Consider the following 19604-nt stretch of genomic DNA (forward strand, 5'->3'; position numbering starts at 1 on the left):
CACACCTCTGCCCAAACAAGTAATGCCTCCATATCTTCAGAGCATGCACAACTGCGGCTAACTCCAGATCATGAGTGGGATAGTTCAGCTCGTGCCGGCGCAACTGCCGCGAGGCATAGGCTATCACTCTGCCCTCCTGCATCAGGACGCAACCAAGACCATCCCTCGAAGCATCACAATACACTGTGAACCTCTTGCTCTGGTCCGGCAGAGTAAGGACTGGCGCTGTAGTCAACCTCTTCTTCAGCTCCTCGAAGGCACTCTGACGCTCATCAGTCCAAGAAAAACCCACGTCCTTCTCCAGCAAGGAAGTCAAAGGCTTCGCAATCCTGGAGAAATTCTCGATGAACCTCCGATAATAGCCTGCTAAGCCCAGAAAAGAGCGGACTTCCTTCACCGTCTGCGGTACAACCCAGTCGAGCACATCCTTCACCTTTCCGGGGTCCACAGCAATACCTCCCTTGGAGATAACATGGCCGAGGAACGGAACCTCGTCAATCCAGAACTCGCACTTGCTGAGCTTGGCATACAGCTTGTGCTCTCTGAGCCTCTGCAACACAAGCCTCAGATGCTTCTCATGCTCCACTTCTGACTTGGAATATATCAGGATATCATCAATAAATATCACCACAAAGGTGTCCAGATAATCCATGAAAACCTTGTTCATCAGATGCATGAAGAAAGCCGGAGCATTAGTCAAGCCGAAGGACATGACCGTATACTCGTATAACCCATACTTGCAGGTGAATGCCGTCTTCTGAATATCCTCAGGACGAATCTTCAGCTGATGATAACCCGAACGCAGATCAATCTTCGAGAATACACAAGCACCCTGGAGCTGATCGAAGAGATCCTCAATACGGGGCAATGGATGCTTGTTCTTGATAGTGACTGCATTCAGATCCCGATAATCGACGCACATTCTCTTCGCACCATCCTTCTTCTCTACAAGCAACACAGGAAAAGCCCAAGAAGAGAAACTGCGACGGATATAACCCTTAGCTAGCAGCTCGTCGACAGTCTTCTTAACCTCCTCATGCTCGACAGGAGCCATACGATAGGGCCTCTTAGCAATAGGAGCTGTGCCAGGCAAGAGGTCAATAGAAAACTCAATGTCGCGATCAGGCGGCATACCTGGCAAATCATCCGGAAAGACATCCGGGAATTCCGACACCACGCGAATACCATCCGTGGGTCTAGCCTCCATCTGATGAAGAAATCCAGAAGGCTCCGTAGCTCCAACAGTAACCTCCTGACCATCCGGTGCTGACAGAAGAACCGTCCTCTGAGCACAATCTATCCGGACTCCCCATTTAGCAAGAGTCTCCATCCCAAGGATCACATCGATGCCTTGGAGTCAAGCACCATCAGATTTGCACTGAAATCTACCCCCCTTATAGCCACACTGACTCTGGGACAGAAGACATGAGACCTCAACTGCCCTCCCGGTGAAGATACTATCATGCACCTCTTTAATGTGCTAGTAGGAATGCCATGATGCTCAACAAAAGACTGGGTGATGAAAGAATGTGTAGCACCAGTATCAAAAAGCACTGTAGCAGGATGGGCATTAACCATGAACGTACCAATAACCACGTTGGGAGCCTCGGCCGCTGACTCGGCCGTCACGTGGTTCACCCTGCCCTGAGCTGGGGCCTTGGCGGTGCTGCACGCCCCTGCTGTCCTGCCTGCGCCTTCCGAGGGCAGACGTTGGCGTAGTGCCCTGGCTCGCCGCAGTGGAAGCACACTCGAGGAAGTGCCGGAGCCTGCTGCCCAGGAGGAGGAGTGGGTGCTCCCTGCCTCTGAGCTGGTGGAGCCGGAGGCGCCGGAAGCCTCTGACCCTGTCCCGCCTGCTGCTGCTGCTGAGGACGAGGCGGAAACTGCTGCCGCTGCTGGTACTGCTGGGCGGCCTCTGCTGCGGCTGTGGAGGGTACTGGTAGCGAGGACGGGTGTTGCTGCCCGAAGAGGATGGAGCCATCTTCCTCTTCTTATCCTCAATCTCCCGGCGCTTGCGCTCGGTGTTGAGGGCCGCATCAACCAGCTGGTTGAAGTTGTCGAAGCGGTGGTTCAGCAGCGCATACTGGATGTGATCATCCAGCCCCTCCTTGAAGTACTCCTGCTTGTCGCTATCGCGAGCGACGTCAGCAGGGCGTAGCGGGCAAGCTGAAGGAAACGGTCACGATACTCCGTCACCGTCATCGATCCCTGAAATAATGAACATAGATAACAAGGATGGAAATCGCTCAATGGGTTAGATTTTACGAAAGAGATCAAGGATAGATCAAGCTCAAGGAAATGGTAGGGAATTTCCGTTAAAATTTTTTTTACCTGCTTAAGAGCACGGAACTCCTTCTGCTTCATCTTCATGATGCCCTCAGGAATGTGATGGTTCCTGAAACGCTCACGGAACTGGTCCCACGTGAGAGCCTCACGATCCCGGGCTGGGTAGGACTCCCACCAGTCAAGAGCGGAGCCTCGCAGCTGCCCTGCTGCGTAAAGGACTCGCTCCCGGTCGTCGCACTGCGCAACAACCAACTGGCGCTCCACCGAGCGGAGCCAGTCGTCTGCCTGGAGTGGGTCCGTGGCGTGAGAGAAGGTCAGCGGGTGACCTCTCAGGAAGTCCGCACGCCTGTCACGGGGCTGAGGCGGCGGAGGAGGCGGTGGCTGAGCATGGATCTGCTGCAGAGCCTGAACGGTGTTGTTCAGGGTAGCCATCATCTGCATCTGGAGCTGGAAGAACTGCTCCGGGGTCAGTGGTGGCGGCATCGGTAGCGGCTGACCAGTACCCTGGTTGTTCTGCTCCTGCTGGTCAGAACCGGAACCGGTGCGCCTGGTGTTCACCATCTGATTGCAACAAACGAAATTTATGAGAATAAGGTATCGTGTAGCTGCGGAAATGAAACTTCAGAAGGATATGACTGAAAGAAGGAATATAGATTTTACCCCCAACGTTCTAACTCAATTTTATTATTTAGTTCAAGTTGGGTTAGGTCGATTTGCATGAACAAGTTTAACTACTAGCCTATGCAATCAACCAAAAATCCAAATCAAACATTTGCACAATAACAAACATTCAATATTCACAGCTTAGTCGAGTTTTCCACACTACTCGACTAACACAATCGTTCTAGCGTATTTTTATCGGGACAACTTAAACTTATAACTTATAAGGTTAGACGACTCAGGCCAACGTCTACGGAAAACTCAAGCTACTTCTCAGAAAAGGCGGGGAAGGTGACCAATCTAGGGCTTAAGACTCAGGGAATAGAAGCAGAAAAACGATGGCTGAAGATTTGCGGAGGCAAGCAAGCGAACAGAAGTCCTAAACTCGACCAATTCTACCTAGGCTTCGTCCTACAGTCGACACGGCTCTGATACCAATCTGTCACACCCGATTTATAAGAACATAAATCGAGCAATCATATATGCGCCAGGATCAAGTCACGCATATATACAACAGATCATCAAGATATCACAACACATGTCACGAATAACATTAATATAAATCGTAAATGAATCAATAAAATGAATTATTTTATTACAACCGAATCAAGAATCGGTTCAAGAGTTGCGGAAGCGTAAAAGAGATACATGAATAGCTGGGCGCCACAGGGACGTCGACTGGGAGACAAACGCCTAGAAGTCGTCGAAGCCGCTGACGTAGTCCTCCACGTTGCCGGGCACTGAGCAGCAGTCGAAGATATCCGAAGTAGAACAGAAGAGTAGAGAGGCAAGTGTGAGTACAAACTCGTACTCAACAAGTATAACACGAGCATGAGGCTCTAAGGTTAGCTGACCCAACTGCATTGGCTTTTAGTCTTGGCAAATTTTATTAAAGCTAATTACTACGAGTGGATGAATTACCATAACCCAATTTGCATAAGAATTAATCAATATTAATTAAAAACTACTGAGAACCATCCAACCAAAACCACCCGGGGAATCGCCCTCGTCAAAGGTTGATAACCCCACTAATCAGACGGAGGATCTGGGCCGCTCATGACTGTGAGCACAGCTGATATATCAGTTTTACACTCTCGAGAGGTTGCACAACTTTACCCACAAGTCGTGAGCTACGCTAGTTGTTCATCACACTTCCTTAGGTGAGATGGCTAGCAAGCACACTACGAGACCGTTACAAAGGATCACGTTGGTAAGGTGTAACGCTAAGGATTCTGGATCAGCGACGATGGGGCCCACCTCCGGGGGTACAAGACACACAGCACAGACCAAGCCGGAGGAGCAGGGACCATTGAAGCTTACCACCCCTCTTGCCCACGCAGGTAAGTTACTCCCGAACCAAAATGACCTAATTAATAAGTCAAGACCGTCCCATACCAGTCTTGTGGTTGCGCGGTTGTCCCAGGTTGTCGCTCTATGAACCGGTCCTTATGGAGAGTGGCCAACCAAGCACTAAGCACCATGCTGGCCCCCTAAACCATGTTTCTAACAAAAACATCTTTTAAGGACGCACAAACCACTCAAGCACACAGCACAGAGGGTCGGCTCCAGAATTAAGTTGCATAAGACCATTAATCAAATTAATTAAAAAGGACCAAGGTTTGTTATAGCGCAGCAACCTAGCACGACTAACCAAGAATGCAACCCAAAGGATAAATATATAAGGATATAAAAGTGGCTAGGAAATCCTTATAGGTATACAGTATTAAAATGCAGTATGAAATTGTATTTAAAAGTGATAGGAGGTTCACGTTATACTTGCCTTCTTCGTACTCTCCCGGCTGCTGCTCAAACTGCTCGGAAGACGGCTGCTCCTGGTACTGCTCCAAAGGCTCCGCGTCTACTCACGATCGTCAAGCATAGTCCACACATACACACATGCACAAACAATAGCAAAATATAAGAAACAGTACAACATCACATGGAAACATTACATGAAACCAGCCTAGAACTAATCTACGCGTTACAACGATCGCGTGCATATAAAGAACACCTAAAACGGAGCTAAAACGTGAAAACTGCGCTTAAAACAGGATCCAGGGACCTATTTGTAAGAAAAACCTAACTTCCAGGGGCTTCTGCACAAAAACCGAGGACTAAAACGTAATTAAAGCATAGACTCGGGGGCTAGCACGTGAAAAGGTGTAGCTTGGACGGCGGGTTCAAATTCCGAGAAAGACAGGGGCTTAAACGAGTAAAATCAGGGCTGAACTGCAATTATTTTTGACTTAAGATGGACCGCGGGTTGATTTCCAAGAAGTACGAGGACTCTTTAGCAAATAAACCACCGCTGACCGGTATGCCTCCTGTTTGACTCACGAGTGGGACGCATCTGGGCCACCGGATCGGAGATCAAGGGTCAGGATGGGACGGCTCGGATCTAAATGGCTCGGCTCGGCTCGGAACTGCGACGGCTCAGGTCATGGCTCGGGTCTCCCCCCCTGGAACGGCTGCGCGGTCACCGTGCCCTGCCTCCGCGGCGGCGCCTCGCCGGCGCGGGGAATTCCCGGCCACCCGGTCTAGATCTTAGGCAAAGCTCGGCCGTGAAGGACACCAGTGGACCGCCTAACCTTTCTAGGGTTTGAGTGGGCACGGTTCTGCCTCCGCACCACGGTTACGGCGGCGGGTCCGTGTCCGCTTGGCGGCGCCCCGTCGCGAGGGCGTTCCGAGCGCGGAATTGGCCTACCAGCTACGGCTTCTTCCCCAAAGGCACCAGGAGGTCGGGAGGATGCTTACCGAGGCACCAATTGGAACGGGGGCGGCCTGCCGAGGCGTGACGGCGGTGCTTGGCGGGGAGGCGGTGCGGTGCTCGGCGGGGAGGACGACTGCCGGCGCTCTCCGAGCCTCGGATCCCTTTGCACCGGTACGGGGATTCCTGGGAAACGTTGAGAGGGTCAGGAGGGTGGAAGGTTCACCGGCATCGATCGATCGCCCGGAGCGGCCTACGGCTTACCGGAAGAATCGGGCGGCGGAACGGGCAGCGCAAGGGGGCTCGGACGGCGGGTGCGCAGAGGCGTTGGAGGGCTGTGCGGGGAGCAGCTGCGGCTAAGAAGAGGGAGGTTGGCTGCCTTGGCGTGCGGGTCAACCGAACCGCCGGTTCTCGCGGGCCGTTGGGACCGTCCTGATCCGAATGCGGCGCCCTTCTAGAAGAGCCTGGGCGCGGGGGACTGGCCAGCCCGTAACCCGACTGGGCGTGGCACAGTGGAGGGGGCACAGAGGGGAGGGCCCGAGGGGCGGCGACGCGGACCACGGCCAGCGGCCAAGATCGAAGTCCGGCGGGGCAAAACAGAGGAGGTCGCGACGGGGGGGAGAAACACCTGACCGGTGGGACCGGTCTGGCAGCGGGAGAGGGAGGGGGAATGAGGAAGCGCTGGCTCGGGCCGGGGGCAAGGAAAGGAACGGGCCGGGGTCGTGGCCCACGCGAGGGGAAAAGAGCAAGAGAGGGGGCTGGGCCTCGGGTTGGGGAAGAGAGAGCCCGGGGGGGAAAAGAGAGAGGGTGGAGTGGGCCGGGCTGAGAGCGAGAGAGAGAGAGAGAGAGTTGGGCTGGTCTAGTGGCTGCCCTTTCTCTTCCTTTTTCTCTTCTATACTCAAACCAATTCAAACAAAACTATTTGAATGCAAATAAATTTGAATTCAAATCCGATAAACGCAACACAAGAAAAGAATGCTGCGGCATGAATGCACAAACACTTTTGGTCTTATGATAATTTTTATTTTCCTGTGTTATAAAATTACGTTAAATGCGATATAAATTAAGGAAAAGCATGGAAACTTTATTTAAGCCCAAATAAATTAATTAAAAATATGAGAAATTTACCTTAGGGTGTTACAAAAAGCAACTCCTGCGAAGGTTTGCACACGACAAGCGTGAGGCGATTAAGCGGGAAATAGCTAAACTTCTCGCGGCTGGATTCATTAAAGAAGTAATCCATCCAGAGTGGGTGGCTAATCCTGTTCTTGTAAGAAAAAAGAATAATGAATGGAGAATGTGTGTCGACTACACTGATCTCAACAAGCACTATCCCAAAGATCACTTTGGGCTCCCGCGCATTGATCAGGTTGTCGACTCGACGGCTGGTTGTGTCCTTCTTTGTTTCCTTCATTGTTATTCAGGATATCATCAGATTGCGCTCAAGGAGGAGGACCAAATCAAGACAGCGTTCATCACCCCGTACAGGACATATGCCTACAAAACCATGTCCTTCGATTTGAAAAACGCAGGAGCAACATATCAGCGTGCGATCCAGATGTGCTTCGCGGATCAGCTGCATCGGAATGTTGAGGCCTATGTGGATGACGTGGTCATCAAGACTAGGGATTTCGACCACTTGATCTCAGATTTGGAAGAAACGTTCAGCAGTCTGCGCAGATTTCGATGGAAGCTCAACCCAACCAAGTGCATTTTTGGAGTACCTTCAGGGAAATTGCTTGGGTTCATCGTCAGCAATCGGGGCATCAAAGCCAACCCTGTAAAGATTTCGGCCATTACTGATATGGGGCTTCCGGCCACAATCAAGGATGTGCAGAAGCTAACAGGTTGTATGGCAGCCCTGAACAGGTTCATCTCCCGACTCGGGGAGAGAGGACTACCCTTCTTCTAGCTCCTGAAACGCCGTTCCAATGGACGGAGGAGGCCGGGCAGGCTCTGCAAGATCTGAAACATCATCTTCAGTCGCCTCCGATCCTTACAGCACCATTTCCGGGGGAAGATCTACTACCTTACATCGCAACAACAACTCATGTTGTCAGCAGTGCTATTGTAGTCGAGCGAGGCGAGGAAGGCCATGCATTTGGAGTGCAGAGGCCTGTTTACTTCGTCAGCGAGGTACTCTCTGAATCCAAGGTACGATACCCTGCCGTTCAAAAGCTTTTATATGCAATTCTAATCGCATCAAGAAAGCTGCGCCATTATTTCGACGAGTACAAGATCACTGTGATAGATTTCCCGCTGGTGGATATTCTTCATAATCAAGATGCCACGGGGCGTATATCAAAGTGGGCAGTGGAATTGGAGGCTTTGTCAATTGACTTCAAGCCACGCACTGCAATCAAGTCTCAAGCTCTAGTCGATTTCATGGTTGAATGGAGGGAGAATCAAGTCCCAATTCCAGTCGACAAGCCAGAGCACTGGACCATTTACTTTGATGGGTCCCTCAAGCTCGATGGCGGCGGCGCCGGAGTTCTGCTTATTTCTCCACGAGGTGAACAATTGAAGTATGTCCTTCAGATCCTGTGGGAGGTATCCAACAATGAAGCCGAGTATGAAACATTGCTTCACGGGCTTCGTTTGGCGATATCACTAGGGATCAAACGACTACTTGTCTATGGCGATTCTTTTCTTGTTGTTCAGCAAGTCAACAAAGAGTGGGATTGCAACAAGGAGACGATGGACGCCTATGTGCAGGAAGTGCGCAAGTTGGAAAACAAATTTTCTGGCTTGGAGGTTCATCACGTGCTACGAGAGTACAATGTTGGCGTAGATATTTTGTCCAAGCTGGGGTCAACTCGTGCTCAGGTTCCACCAGGAGTCTTTGTCTAGGAGCTCAAGCAGCCATCCATCAAGTATCCTCCACAGGTAACCATCGATGCGGGTCCCCAACAACCCGATCGAGAGGTTATGGCGCTGGGGGAGGACTGTAGAGAGGCTTTTATCGACTTCATCCGAGATCAAAGGCTATCGGCGGGAATTGACGCCAGGAGTGCAGAGGCGGCACGCGTCATGCGCAGAAGTAAGGGTTTCGTCTTAGTCGACAACAAGCTCTACCGGTGTGGTGCCCGTTCAGTTGTTCTCATGAAGTGCGTCACAAAGGAAGATGGCTACGACATACTGCGGGAGATCCACGAGGGTGTCTGCGGCAACCACGCAGCTTCAAGAACGCTGGTGGGGAAAGCATACAGGGCCGGTTTTTGGTGGCCCACTGCAGTATCCGATGCGGAGGATCTCGTGCGCAGGTGCCAAAACTGTCAATTCTTCGGCAAGCAGTCTCATGTTCCAACCCACAGCCTCATCTCATACCGCCATCCTGGCTCTTTGCTTGTTGGAGCCTTGATATGATTGGGCCCTTCACAATGGCGCCAGGCGGTTTCACCCATGTGTTGGTGGCTATCGACAAGTTTACCAAGTGGATCGAGTACAAGCCGATAGCCAAGCTTACACCAGATCGGGTCGTTGATTTCATCTCTGATATCTTGCATCACTTCGGCTTCCTGAATACCATCATCACAGACTTGGGATCAAATTTCACGGCCAGCCAGTTCTGGGAGTTCTGTGAAAATGCATGCATCGAGGTTAAATATGTGTCTGTTGCACACCCAAGGGCCAATGGACAAGTCGAAAGGGCGAACGGCATGATAATTGATGGCCTCAAGAAGAGACTCTACAATAAAAATAGCAAGAAGGGAGGCAAATGGATACACGAGCTGCCACATGTTGTCTGGGGGCTTCGGACTCAGTCATCCAAAGCCACAGGGCAAACTCCGTTTTTTCTCGTGTACGGATCTGAAGCTATCTTGCCGGCCGACATCATGTGAAAATCCCCAAGGGTTGAAATGTACAACGAAGGCGAGGCGGACGAGGTGAGGCAATTAGAGCTCGATTCTGTTGAGGAGGCTCGCTGCACTGCTCTTGTTCAATCTGCTCGATACCTGTAGGGGATTCAGCGGTATCACGATCGCAACGTGAAGGAGCGGTCGTTTAGCATAGGCGACTTGGTCTTACGTCGCATCCAAGACGAGACCGGCCTGCACAAGCTCAACTCAAGATGGGAAGGCCCGTTCGTCATCAAGCAGGTTACAAGACCAGGATCATTTCGACTAGAATACCCCGAAGGCCAAGATGTCCCGAACTCTTGGAACATTTAGAACCTGCGCAAGTTCTACCCATGAGAAGATGTTCGGGGATAGCTAAATCTCTGGGCACCTAGGTGATCTTTTTTCTCTCGAATCAATTTGGAGGCTATGTGCCACAAGATTCGGGTTGTAAATTCCTTCATGAACACACGGAGGCTACAGTCACGTGCAGTACTTATATAAATCGACTTCTTGTCATGGATTTTACGGAGGCTACGGCCATGTTCATATCTTACGATTTCATGTTTTGACAGAAGCCTCGGCTCCATTCTTACCTTCTACAAATCGACTTCCGCCTGGGCCTTGAATGGTCGCTCACTACTGCATTTATCCCAACAAAATCGATCCGTTCGACTGGTTTATACCCAGTTTGTTGGATGGGCTCACATGAAGAGCTACCTCGACTACATCCAGAATCGTTGCACTCAGAGTAGTTTCATTTTTTGCCTTACACATGGCAGACCCGCGGCGATGCCCGCGTTCGCTCCCAGCGAGTTTGATCCGCTTATCCGGTTCCTACCTAATTCGTGGAGCGCGCTCATATGAGGAGCGACCTCGACTACATCCAGAGTCGATGCACTCGGGGTAGTTTTGTTTTTCTGCCTTAAGCACGGCAATCTCGCGACGGTGCTCGCGTTCTTTCCTAACAGTTTAGACCCGCTCGATCGGGTTGTGGCTAACTTGTTAGATGAGTTCCTACTTGGAGCTATGGCTACCTTCACGGTCGCTGCACCCGGGGTAGTGTCTACTACTTAGCCTTTGAGCCTGGATTCCAATTCAGCCAAGGCATACACACAAGTAGAGACACCAAATACAGTATATATACGGGGGAATAAGTACTTGTTTCTTACACCCTAATCCTGCAGTACACTTTGTACTATTTGTTCTGCTACAGGTTGGGCTTCCCGGAGGTAATCGTCGAATTGTTCCTCGGTGCAGTCCGCTGCCATTCCCTGAGCAAATATATCTAGCCGCGCGTCTGGCAAGAAGGACTTCACAAACGCGAGGGTGTTGCTGACGCACGCGACCGGAGCTTCTGATAGGAATTTGAGCACCTTCTTCGGGGCTTCGTGAAGCCGCTCCAGCAAGGGCCGCTAGCTTGCTTTGCCTTCTTCTGGTGGACCCACCATGTCCACCAGCTCCTGGGCGGCCCTCCTGAGGTCTTCCAGCTCTTTCTGTCGCTGCTCGTCCTTTTCGCCCAGCGTCTTGACTTGTTGAAGGCAGTCGGCGAACTGTTGTTCAGTATCGCTGATCACCTTCTGCAGCTTCTCGACGTCATCCGTACGGTGATAGAGCAGGTTCGTCACATCAATAAGTAGCTCTTCTTTACACATTAAGATTCTCCTAAGTTCTGTGTTGAAAAGTTTTTCAGAATCCAGGATGAATTGATAAGTGCAAGTACTCGAGGGGAGCAATGGCTTACCTTGGTGCGCTTTCTTTTGCTCTTTGAGCTGCTCCTGGTGCGCGTTCTTTTGTGCCTCGAGCGCCTTCTTCTGTTCCTCGAGTTGCTGTTGGAGCTCGGAGTTAGCTTTCTCGAGATACAAGTTCTTTGTCTTCTCGTCGTCGACGCGCGTTTCCAGAGCAGCGAGTTCTTGGTGATCACTCACAACTTCCCGCAGTTTTTCTGATTTCTTCTAGGAGTCAGTGATCACATCCTGCACAAAAGAGGAGATCGAGTCAAAACTGTTCGACAACGCATACAAGCAGACGAGTACTCGGGGGTTACCATAGTAAAGTCATACAGTTCCTTGTAAGCTTTCCTAAAGCCCCTTATGTTCTCGGCTGTCAGCCTCGGGTCATCCACCAGGTCGGTGTTGATGATGTCCTTGTATCCGGGCCCGGCCCTCGGCATTTCTCTGGGACCATTTGATGTCCTGGCAGCTTCTTCAGGTGGTGTCTGCTGGGCGCCTGCAAGTGCAAATGTTTTTCAGAATATTGCGCCTGGGTCTCGGCAGTTAGCCGTGGGCGGTCAGATGCTTACCTGTGCCATCTGTAGGAGCGGCATCAGGGGCCTCAACTTGTCTCCCGCCACCAGCTCCGGCTTCAACTTGTTGGAGCTCGGGAGGTGGCAAGTCGGGCAGCGTCGCGTCCGCCTTGGGGGCTGGCTCCGCGGGCGTTGACCCTTCGGGGGCTGACGGCTCAGGGGCTGGAGCTGCCGTGACTGGCCCCGAGCTTGTAGGCTCTTCTTGGGTCGATGACCCGGGGGTTGGGGTAGTCGAGGCCGGTTTCAGCTGGAGGTTCACGGCGCTTGCAGCCCTGATGAAGTCGAGTCTGTCATCATACAAGTCGAGCAAAGCAGCATGTTTATTATGCAACCAGGTGCAAACTTACAGTGTAGACTTCTTTTTGACGACTCTTTTCACCCGCAAGGCCTGTCGCGGCGTCTCTGTCGCTGGCGGTGGGGTTTCACCAGCCGGTGGCGTGGTCCCCGCCACGGCGATGGTGACGATTGCGGCGGCTGATGGAGCTGCTACCACCTCATCAGGCTCGGTCTTGGGTGCAGAGGCAGATTGACTACAAAAAGGGACATTGTCAGCATGTAACAATATTGATGTTTAGCAATTCACCAAAGCAGCAAGTCAATACCTGGAAGATTCGATCACTTCTACTTCCTCTTGCGCACCAACCGACAGCCCTGCGGTACCAACGGCAGAGCTTCGGCCAACTCCACGGCTGGCCCGGAGGAGTTGCCCCTCCTCGCCTCTCCCTCGGCTTCTTTCTCCACCAGGGGGTTCTCGTCCTCCGTGGAGTCGCTGCTATGCAGAGCTTGGGCTATGCGAGCCCTCTTTGCTTCGATAGCGGCGCTGGGGAGGAGGTGGTTCGGCCGGGGGATGTCGGGTTGCGGCGGGTAGCTGTGGTACAGTTCTGTGTGTCCCTGCAGAAGGTTTTTAGTTAGCAGCGGCAGAACAGAGTGAGTCTCCAACAAAAAGTAGTCGAATACTCACCGACATTGGAGCATTTCACGCGGAAAACAATTCTGGGATGTAGGGGATGGCGTCCACGTCCAGCAGTACCCGCCTGACTCGGAGGAGTGCGGCGTCGTGTGACAGCTCCTCTGCGCACATGCGAGATGGATCTTCAGAGCCTGTGTACTCGAATCCAAGTCGGTGGCGTTGTTGGATCGGTTGGACTCGGCGTTTGAAGAAAGAGAACATAACGGAAGCGCCGGTCACCCCCATTAGCTTGTTAGCTTCTATGAATTTTAATAATTCCTCGACTTGATCCCGGTCCCCCCTGGAAAGTTCAAGATTCCACTCCGGCCTCATTACAGGTGGGTTATTTGTTTTTTCTGGGAGTTGGGGGGCATGATTTTCAGTATAGACCAATGGTTTTTCCAGCCGGGAATGTTGGAGGGGAATTTGTACGAGAGGTACTTTTCGCCGGCCTGCTGACGCAGTTGGATGCCGGTGCCCCCTACAACAGAAAGTTTTTTCGAGGTGGGTTGCGGCTTGACGTGGAAGAGGAAGCGGAAAAGATCCCAGTGGGGCTCGATTCCGAGGAAGGCTTCACAGAAATGGATAAAAATAGAAATGTAGCAAATAGAATTTGGGTTGAGGTGATGGAGCTCAAGGCCGTAATAATAAAGAAGGCCGCGGAAGAAAGAACAAGAGGGGAGGGCCAATCCCAGTTCGGCAAAATGGTAAAATGTGACGATTTCGTCGACATTTTCCATAGGGAAAGGTTCATGGTAAGAGTGGCGCCAATTGACAAGATTCTTGTCCTGAAGCAACCCCTCGGATACAAGTCTGTTAAGATCGTTGAGGGAACACTTACTGTGTGTCCACTCCCCGGTTGGTGGCTGCGCCTCCTTCTTCTTCCCTTCTGCTTCTGATTTCTTGGACGCCATCTCCGGATTCGCTCGCCACGAGTAGCTCGGGGGCTGCGGGGAGAGGGGCGGGGAGATCTGGAGGGTTGGGATTTCTTCGGGAGGATGGCGGCGGCGTGTGGCTCTGTCTGCGGATTTTTGCGGCTCTTGGCAGATTGCAGATTGGAAGCACGGTTCTTTTTCACTGTTGTCACGGGGTTAAATAACCAGCGATTGGGGAAAATTTTATTGTTCCGAAGTTGAAGAGCCGTTTTTGGGAATATTCCGAAGATGAGGGGTCATTTGGTGGACTGTTTGGATTAAATATTCGATTAATCATTTTTTCAGGGTCAATTGACCCGAAAAAAGGGGTTTTTCAAATTCGTGATCTAACTTCCACCATTTGTACCATCACATTGATAATTTACCATGTCAGCATTTCTAGCCTGCATGCCACGGTTTTTGGATCCTTATCTCTAATTTTGAAGGATTTGGATTCAAGGATCGGGGGCTGCGGGGTACGTGGCATCGACTACTTATTTTTCTAATTTATTTGAAAGCTAAGGAGGATTATAGACTAATGCGATCCTCAGCCTGATTCTCCGATTCAACCGAAGGCTCGGGGGCTACTCTATATAGAGTGCGATTATTCAATCGCACACCATATCAGAAACAAAATTCGGTGCATGAGCACCTCATAGCTTCGATGCAGCCAAGTAAGTACTCGAAGAAGGACTTCAGGATGAAGCTTTGGAAGAAGTCGAAGACTACTTCGAAAGTACTCGATAAGACTGCAGTACTCAGCTACGAAGAGGTCGGGGGCTTGTCAGACCTGGGGCCACGGGACTGTGTACATAACGTAGTTTAAAGAGGTTTAAGAGATTAAGTCCGTCTTATCTCTTATTTATCTCGTTTATCTCTTATTTATCCCGTTTAAGTAGGAGATAGAGCTAACCGATACTGAAGAATCTATGCAAGACATGTTCTGGTACGATTCCTTAGCTGGAGTTGGTTAGTATCTTTGTAACCCTGGCCTCTCGGATATATAAGGGAGGGCAGGGACCCCTCTCAAAACAAGATCTACAGATCAAACTACACCAAAGGCAATACAAACCATCATACAGGACGTAGGGTATTACGCGCTTTGCGGCCCGAACCTGTCTAACCTTTGTGTTCCTTGCACCTTCGAGTTTGTGATCTCGGCGTCTCCTCACCCAAAACTTACCACCTTGGGTATATCCCTCGGTGGGCAGCCGGTAAAACACCGACAGAGCCAACATCGCAGCTAAACTTTAGCACGGGTATGTTTAGGTCCATGGTTAAATTTTAGCTAGATAAGTAAGAGAAGCCTCTTATGCTTGGGAGAGGATGGAGAAAGGAAAAGTTAGTGACAATCTGAACTTTTCCCAAGCCACACCTACTAGCTCTTCTCTCCCAGCTGAAGTTTAGACACAAGTTTGAATTTAGCTAAAGTTTAGCCTATGCATTAGCATTCCAGTTTGGATAGACTAGTGGTAAAGTTTAGCACTTTCACTCGAGTGACCACAATATGCTCTAAAAGCAGTCCATAGTGATTAAGATATTCCAATCAACCCGGCTGAACCATTAGACAATGTACTCATAAACTTATTGGCTACACATAAAAAATAAAATAACAATTTGTCTCTCTACTTCCTCACCTGTCTCTTCATCTTTCACCTTCTCTCTCCATGCTCCTCACTACTACTTGCTTTTGCATTGACCACTGTGAAATTGGCAATATCTATAACCTACTGTTATAGAACCCGCGCTAAGGACTGCTTGATCCAAATATATTAGTGTTGTCTTCTTGCTATCATCCTTAGCACCTGAATATAAACGGAGCGTGAGATGTTGCACTCTCTATCGTTAAATTTCTCTTTTGCTTTTTTTAATCACCATTTCTCACACGCAGGCTCGATTGCAGATACTCTGGTAAGGACTTTCACTTGCACTTTGCACTGTTGTACACATGGGAGCACTATCTGTGTAAGGCAAATAGAGCCGTCCCGTCCGTGTAGATCCAAAGCACATACTACAAGTAAAGGCAGTGCCCGGCTGCCCCCCGCTTTCTGAAAGAAGGGCGAAAGGCCATGGCAGTGGCATGAGGAACACAGGACAGAGAACAGTATGAAGCGTACAGCGTAGTAGCTTTTCCGGGGGGGACAAAGCGGATGGATGCAGGGCCTCGAACCGGGCGCAAAATTGGAGGAAGGCGCGCACCGCGCCGGGCCTGCGTGCAGCCTGCAGCAGAGAACGCCGTGGCTCTGGTCCCGGCCAGTGCTATGTCTGCGTCACTTGGCTAGCGGCGCTGTCCCGTCGGTTTCTTGCGATGGCTCGTAAGCGTCCGGCGGCATCTGGCCGGCGTTGATCGAGCAGCTGAGCTAGCAACAAAAAAGCACTAGCACTCGAGACGTACAGGCACGCAGCCGGGATTCAGAAATGCAGCAATGCATGGCAGACGACGGGCACGGAGGCCGGCCAGGGTCGCCGCCGCCTCGTCTCGCGCGCCGCCCGGCCCGGCCGGCCGCCAACAAGAGTGGTAAAAGTGAGGTTTCCCCTGACACGCGGGATGATGAGGCTGCAGCGCGGTGCCAGTGTGTGCGCCACCGTCCACCACGACACTGGCTCTAAAAACGAAAATGGCCCAATAATTCAAGCCAGAAAAGGGGGTTTCTTCATCAGTGGTAATTCAAAAACAAAAAGGTTTTGCACCATGCAAACTAGGGCACCAAAAAGGAGCAGGCAGAGGATAGGAGTGTAGGGGCGTATGGCCCTTCTCCCTCACATGCATCAGACAATGCAAAAACACACAGATCTCATCGTGTTACCTTTGAGTGCCCAACCATGCACATTCATTGCCCTTTCGATGATGACCGATTACACGGGCACACAGGCTAGCTGTCTGCGTCCGTCCTGGGAGTGCTCCTCTTTTTCGCAGCACGGAACATCAGAGCTCATCAGCTGGGCGATCGATCGAGTTCGCAAGGATTTGTTTGTCTGGAACAGACAGACACGACTTGAAATACTTGCTTATCTTCAAGAATTACTTCCAGGCTGTAATGAAGCGATGCACTTTTGCATAGCTTCAAATTTTCTTTTTGCGTGGAACACACCGGATTTGAACATGTTTCCGTCCAGGTGAACACTGCGCCACTCTCTGCACCGTCTATGTAATTGAGCAATTCGTTATATTTTAGCAAGATGAATTGAAGAATTAAGAAAAGTTGTTTAATTTTATAATGTAAAATAAAATGGAAGAAACCGAGATGTCCGTATCTCCTATATCTAAGGACGGTAATGGATATGACCCCTAATATTCTCTTCACAATCCAACTCGACCCTTAATTATTCTTATAAAAGATATATAAAATATGAATCCAGTCCTTTTAAACCCAATTCTCAAAATTTCTAGGTTAAACTTTTAGACCCTTTTACCATCCCTAGCTATATATACCCGCGGCAGTAGGAACCGCTGTAGCTGCATCCACTGCAGAAAAATATCTTGAAGCTATGTATGCAGGCGTTCTTGTAATATCAAGTACCACCTCTGATCATGCAGGGCAAATATGAGCCCCGAGGAGTGAGAAGCTCAGCTACTTTGCAGTTTGCACCCTGTTTATTTGTAGTAGTGGCCAAACAAATGTACCCTGCTGGCTTCACCCATTCAAAAGAGATAACAAAAATTGTGATCCAAAAACAAGCAAACATAAGTTAAGTGTGGTTTCATTCAAATTCAACTGTGATTGTACGGCATCTTGTACAAACGTGGATATTTTATTTATGGGGTTGTTCAGACAGTTTTTGTCCATACTTTGTGAACTCTTCCACATGTCGCACTGAGGAAACATTGAAAGGAATGGCCCCATTTCGAAATCTTGTGATAAAGGCCTCCTTTTCATCAAACCAAATGGGTGTTATTTCCCAAAATTGCTCCTTTTTTTTGAAGTGACCAAAATTGCTGCTCGCGGAGCAAAAACAGGAAACTCAGTGTGTAATTTTTGGTTCAGACGAAAAATATGATTGCTTTAGTTTCATTCCGTAAATAACAAGAAATTCTCCAACTTTAGGATGGATTTTGTCAAAGGTGCTCTTTTAGAAATTACACGAGCAGGCAACAAACATGCAGCCTCGTTCCTTCCAGATTACGGTATTTGATTCATATACAAAATTTTATGGATGTAAACTTAGTCCTTGCTTTCTCTGGATCGGAGCTGTAAGGAATTTAAGCCGAGTTTGAATTCTAATACACGTAGACTAAGCTCTAGCGGTGGCTTTCAGTACAACATTGCTTCCACGGCTTGTACAGTTATGGAATGTATACATATTAATTTATTGGAAATGAATATGGAAGCCCCTAGAAAAAGGAAAATGAATATGGAAGAATATGAGATTGGAGAAGCAAGTAAGAAAAAAGACAAGAGGTGAAAAAAAACGCCCATCGTGGGGTTCGAACCCACGACCACAAGTTTAAGAGCCTTGCGCTCTACCAACTGAGCGGTAAAAATCGTCTGTTAACATGTGGACCAACGAGCAAACATGTAAGGAATGTCATATGATCCACGGACTATCTGACGTCGAGATCATGAATGAAACAGCTGCTCGACAATATGGAGGGCGCTGCATTGTGCAAAGAGCCTCGGTAATTTGAATCTCATGGTCGATGTTGGCTCGTTCTCGGGCACGAGCGCGCGCAGGAGATGGTCTGCTTCCTGGTGCGAGGCATGTTTAGCTGTGCGCCGGCAATGCCGTCGAGGCGAAGGAGCACCTGCTGAACGTCAGGACGCAGAACATCCTCCGCCATGCATGCCTGGCGGTGGTGGACAAAGTGTTTGGGCTGCAGGTGCAGGCTGAGGCTGGTATAATAAGACGACGGCGGCGCCGAGGGCGAGGCGTTCTGGCGGTCGCTGCATCTGACGGCGCGTTGGCGGTGACCCGGCGTCGTGTGTGCATGGGCAACGTCCGCGAGCGGGTGCATGGGCAGCTCCGCGTGTTGGGCCGGGCTAGCTACGTGAGGTGATCAGTGCACGAGCTGTTCGATCGTTCTACCAGCCCGATTCCCATGGGGTTCAGATGCATGTCGTCCCTGAGAACGTTTGGTCGAAAATGAGCTGCTACTGGCCAGAAGGTGCAGGATGAGAGTTCTTAGTTATATATATCTAGATACTGTTAGATTCGATTGATGAATGACTATCACTAGGAGCTAACTAAGTTTCTTCATCAGCTTGAGCTTTGATCAATCAAAACTTTCTGCTGTTTGACATGTTCGAGAGGCTCGGTGGATTCTGGGTTCACTGTCTGAAAATGTTGAGGAGGATGCAGGACGTTCTCGGATGAGTCGGATCCCATTGCTTGCACAATAATGCCATGTCCCTGATTTGTTATAAAAATATATTTACCCTACCATGTTAAAAAAGTGGTTGAAATTTTCGCCACCAAGCCCGTCTAGCTCAGTCGGTAGAGCGCAAGGCTCTTAACCTTGTGGTCGTGGGTTCGAGCCCCACGGTGGGCGTTTGTTTTTGCCTTCGAGATTTCAAGCGCATTTTCTTCTAACAGGTGGGTTCGAGCCCCACGGTGGTCGTCTGTATTTTTTCAAAAAATAGCTTCTGAATGTGAAGATTTTGTTTTGCCTTCGAGTTTTCAAGCGCATTTTCTTCTGACAGCGAAGTTTTTGCCTGAGCGAAATCTAAATCCACTTTTACCGCTGCAGGCGTCGTCGTCATATCAGCTAGCTAGTCTTGTAAAGTTACTCTGGCGCCACGCACTGCACAGCTACACTGGCTGCAGCTGCCGTCCTGAGGTTGTCATTCGTTGCTTGCAGTCCTGAAGTATTGGCCTTTCTTCTTCCTCTCGCCAACAACCAATTCGTCGCGCGCCCTCCTAAGCACCAGGATGTTTTAGTTTAATTTCAAACATATCCATGCATGTTCGGAAACCTGACATAGCAACAGTTAGATAGCATACCTTTTTT

At 50.1% G+C, this 19604-nt stretch overlaps 1 non-coding gene across 1 annotated transcript; it reads left to right on the forward strand.

The window, feature by feature from the left end:
* Positions 1-19072: 19072 nt before the first annotated feature.
* Positions 19073-19145, forward strand: TRNAK-CUU. Its single transcript has one exon. It is a non-coding gene; the product is annotated as a tRNA-Lys (tRNA).
* The last annotated feature ends 459 nt before the right edge of the window (positions 19146-19604 follow it).

The sequence above is a fragment of the Panicum hallii genome, chromosome 6, assembly GCF_002211085.1.
Source record: "Panicum hallii strain FIL2 chromosome 6, PHallii_v3.1, whole genome shotgun sequence".
Classification (NCBI taxonomy): domain Eukaryota; kingdom Viridiplantae; phylum Streptophyta; class Magnoliopsida; order Poales; family Poaceae; genus Panicum; species Panicum hallii.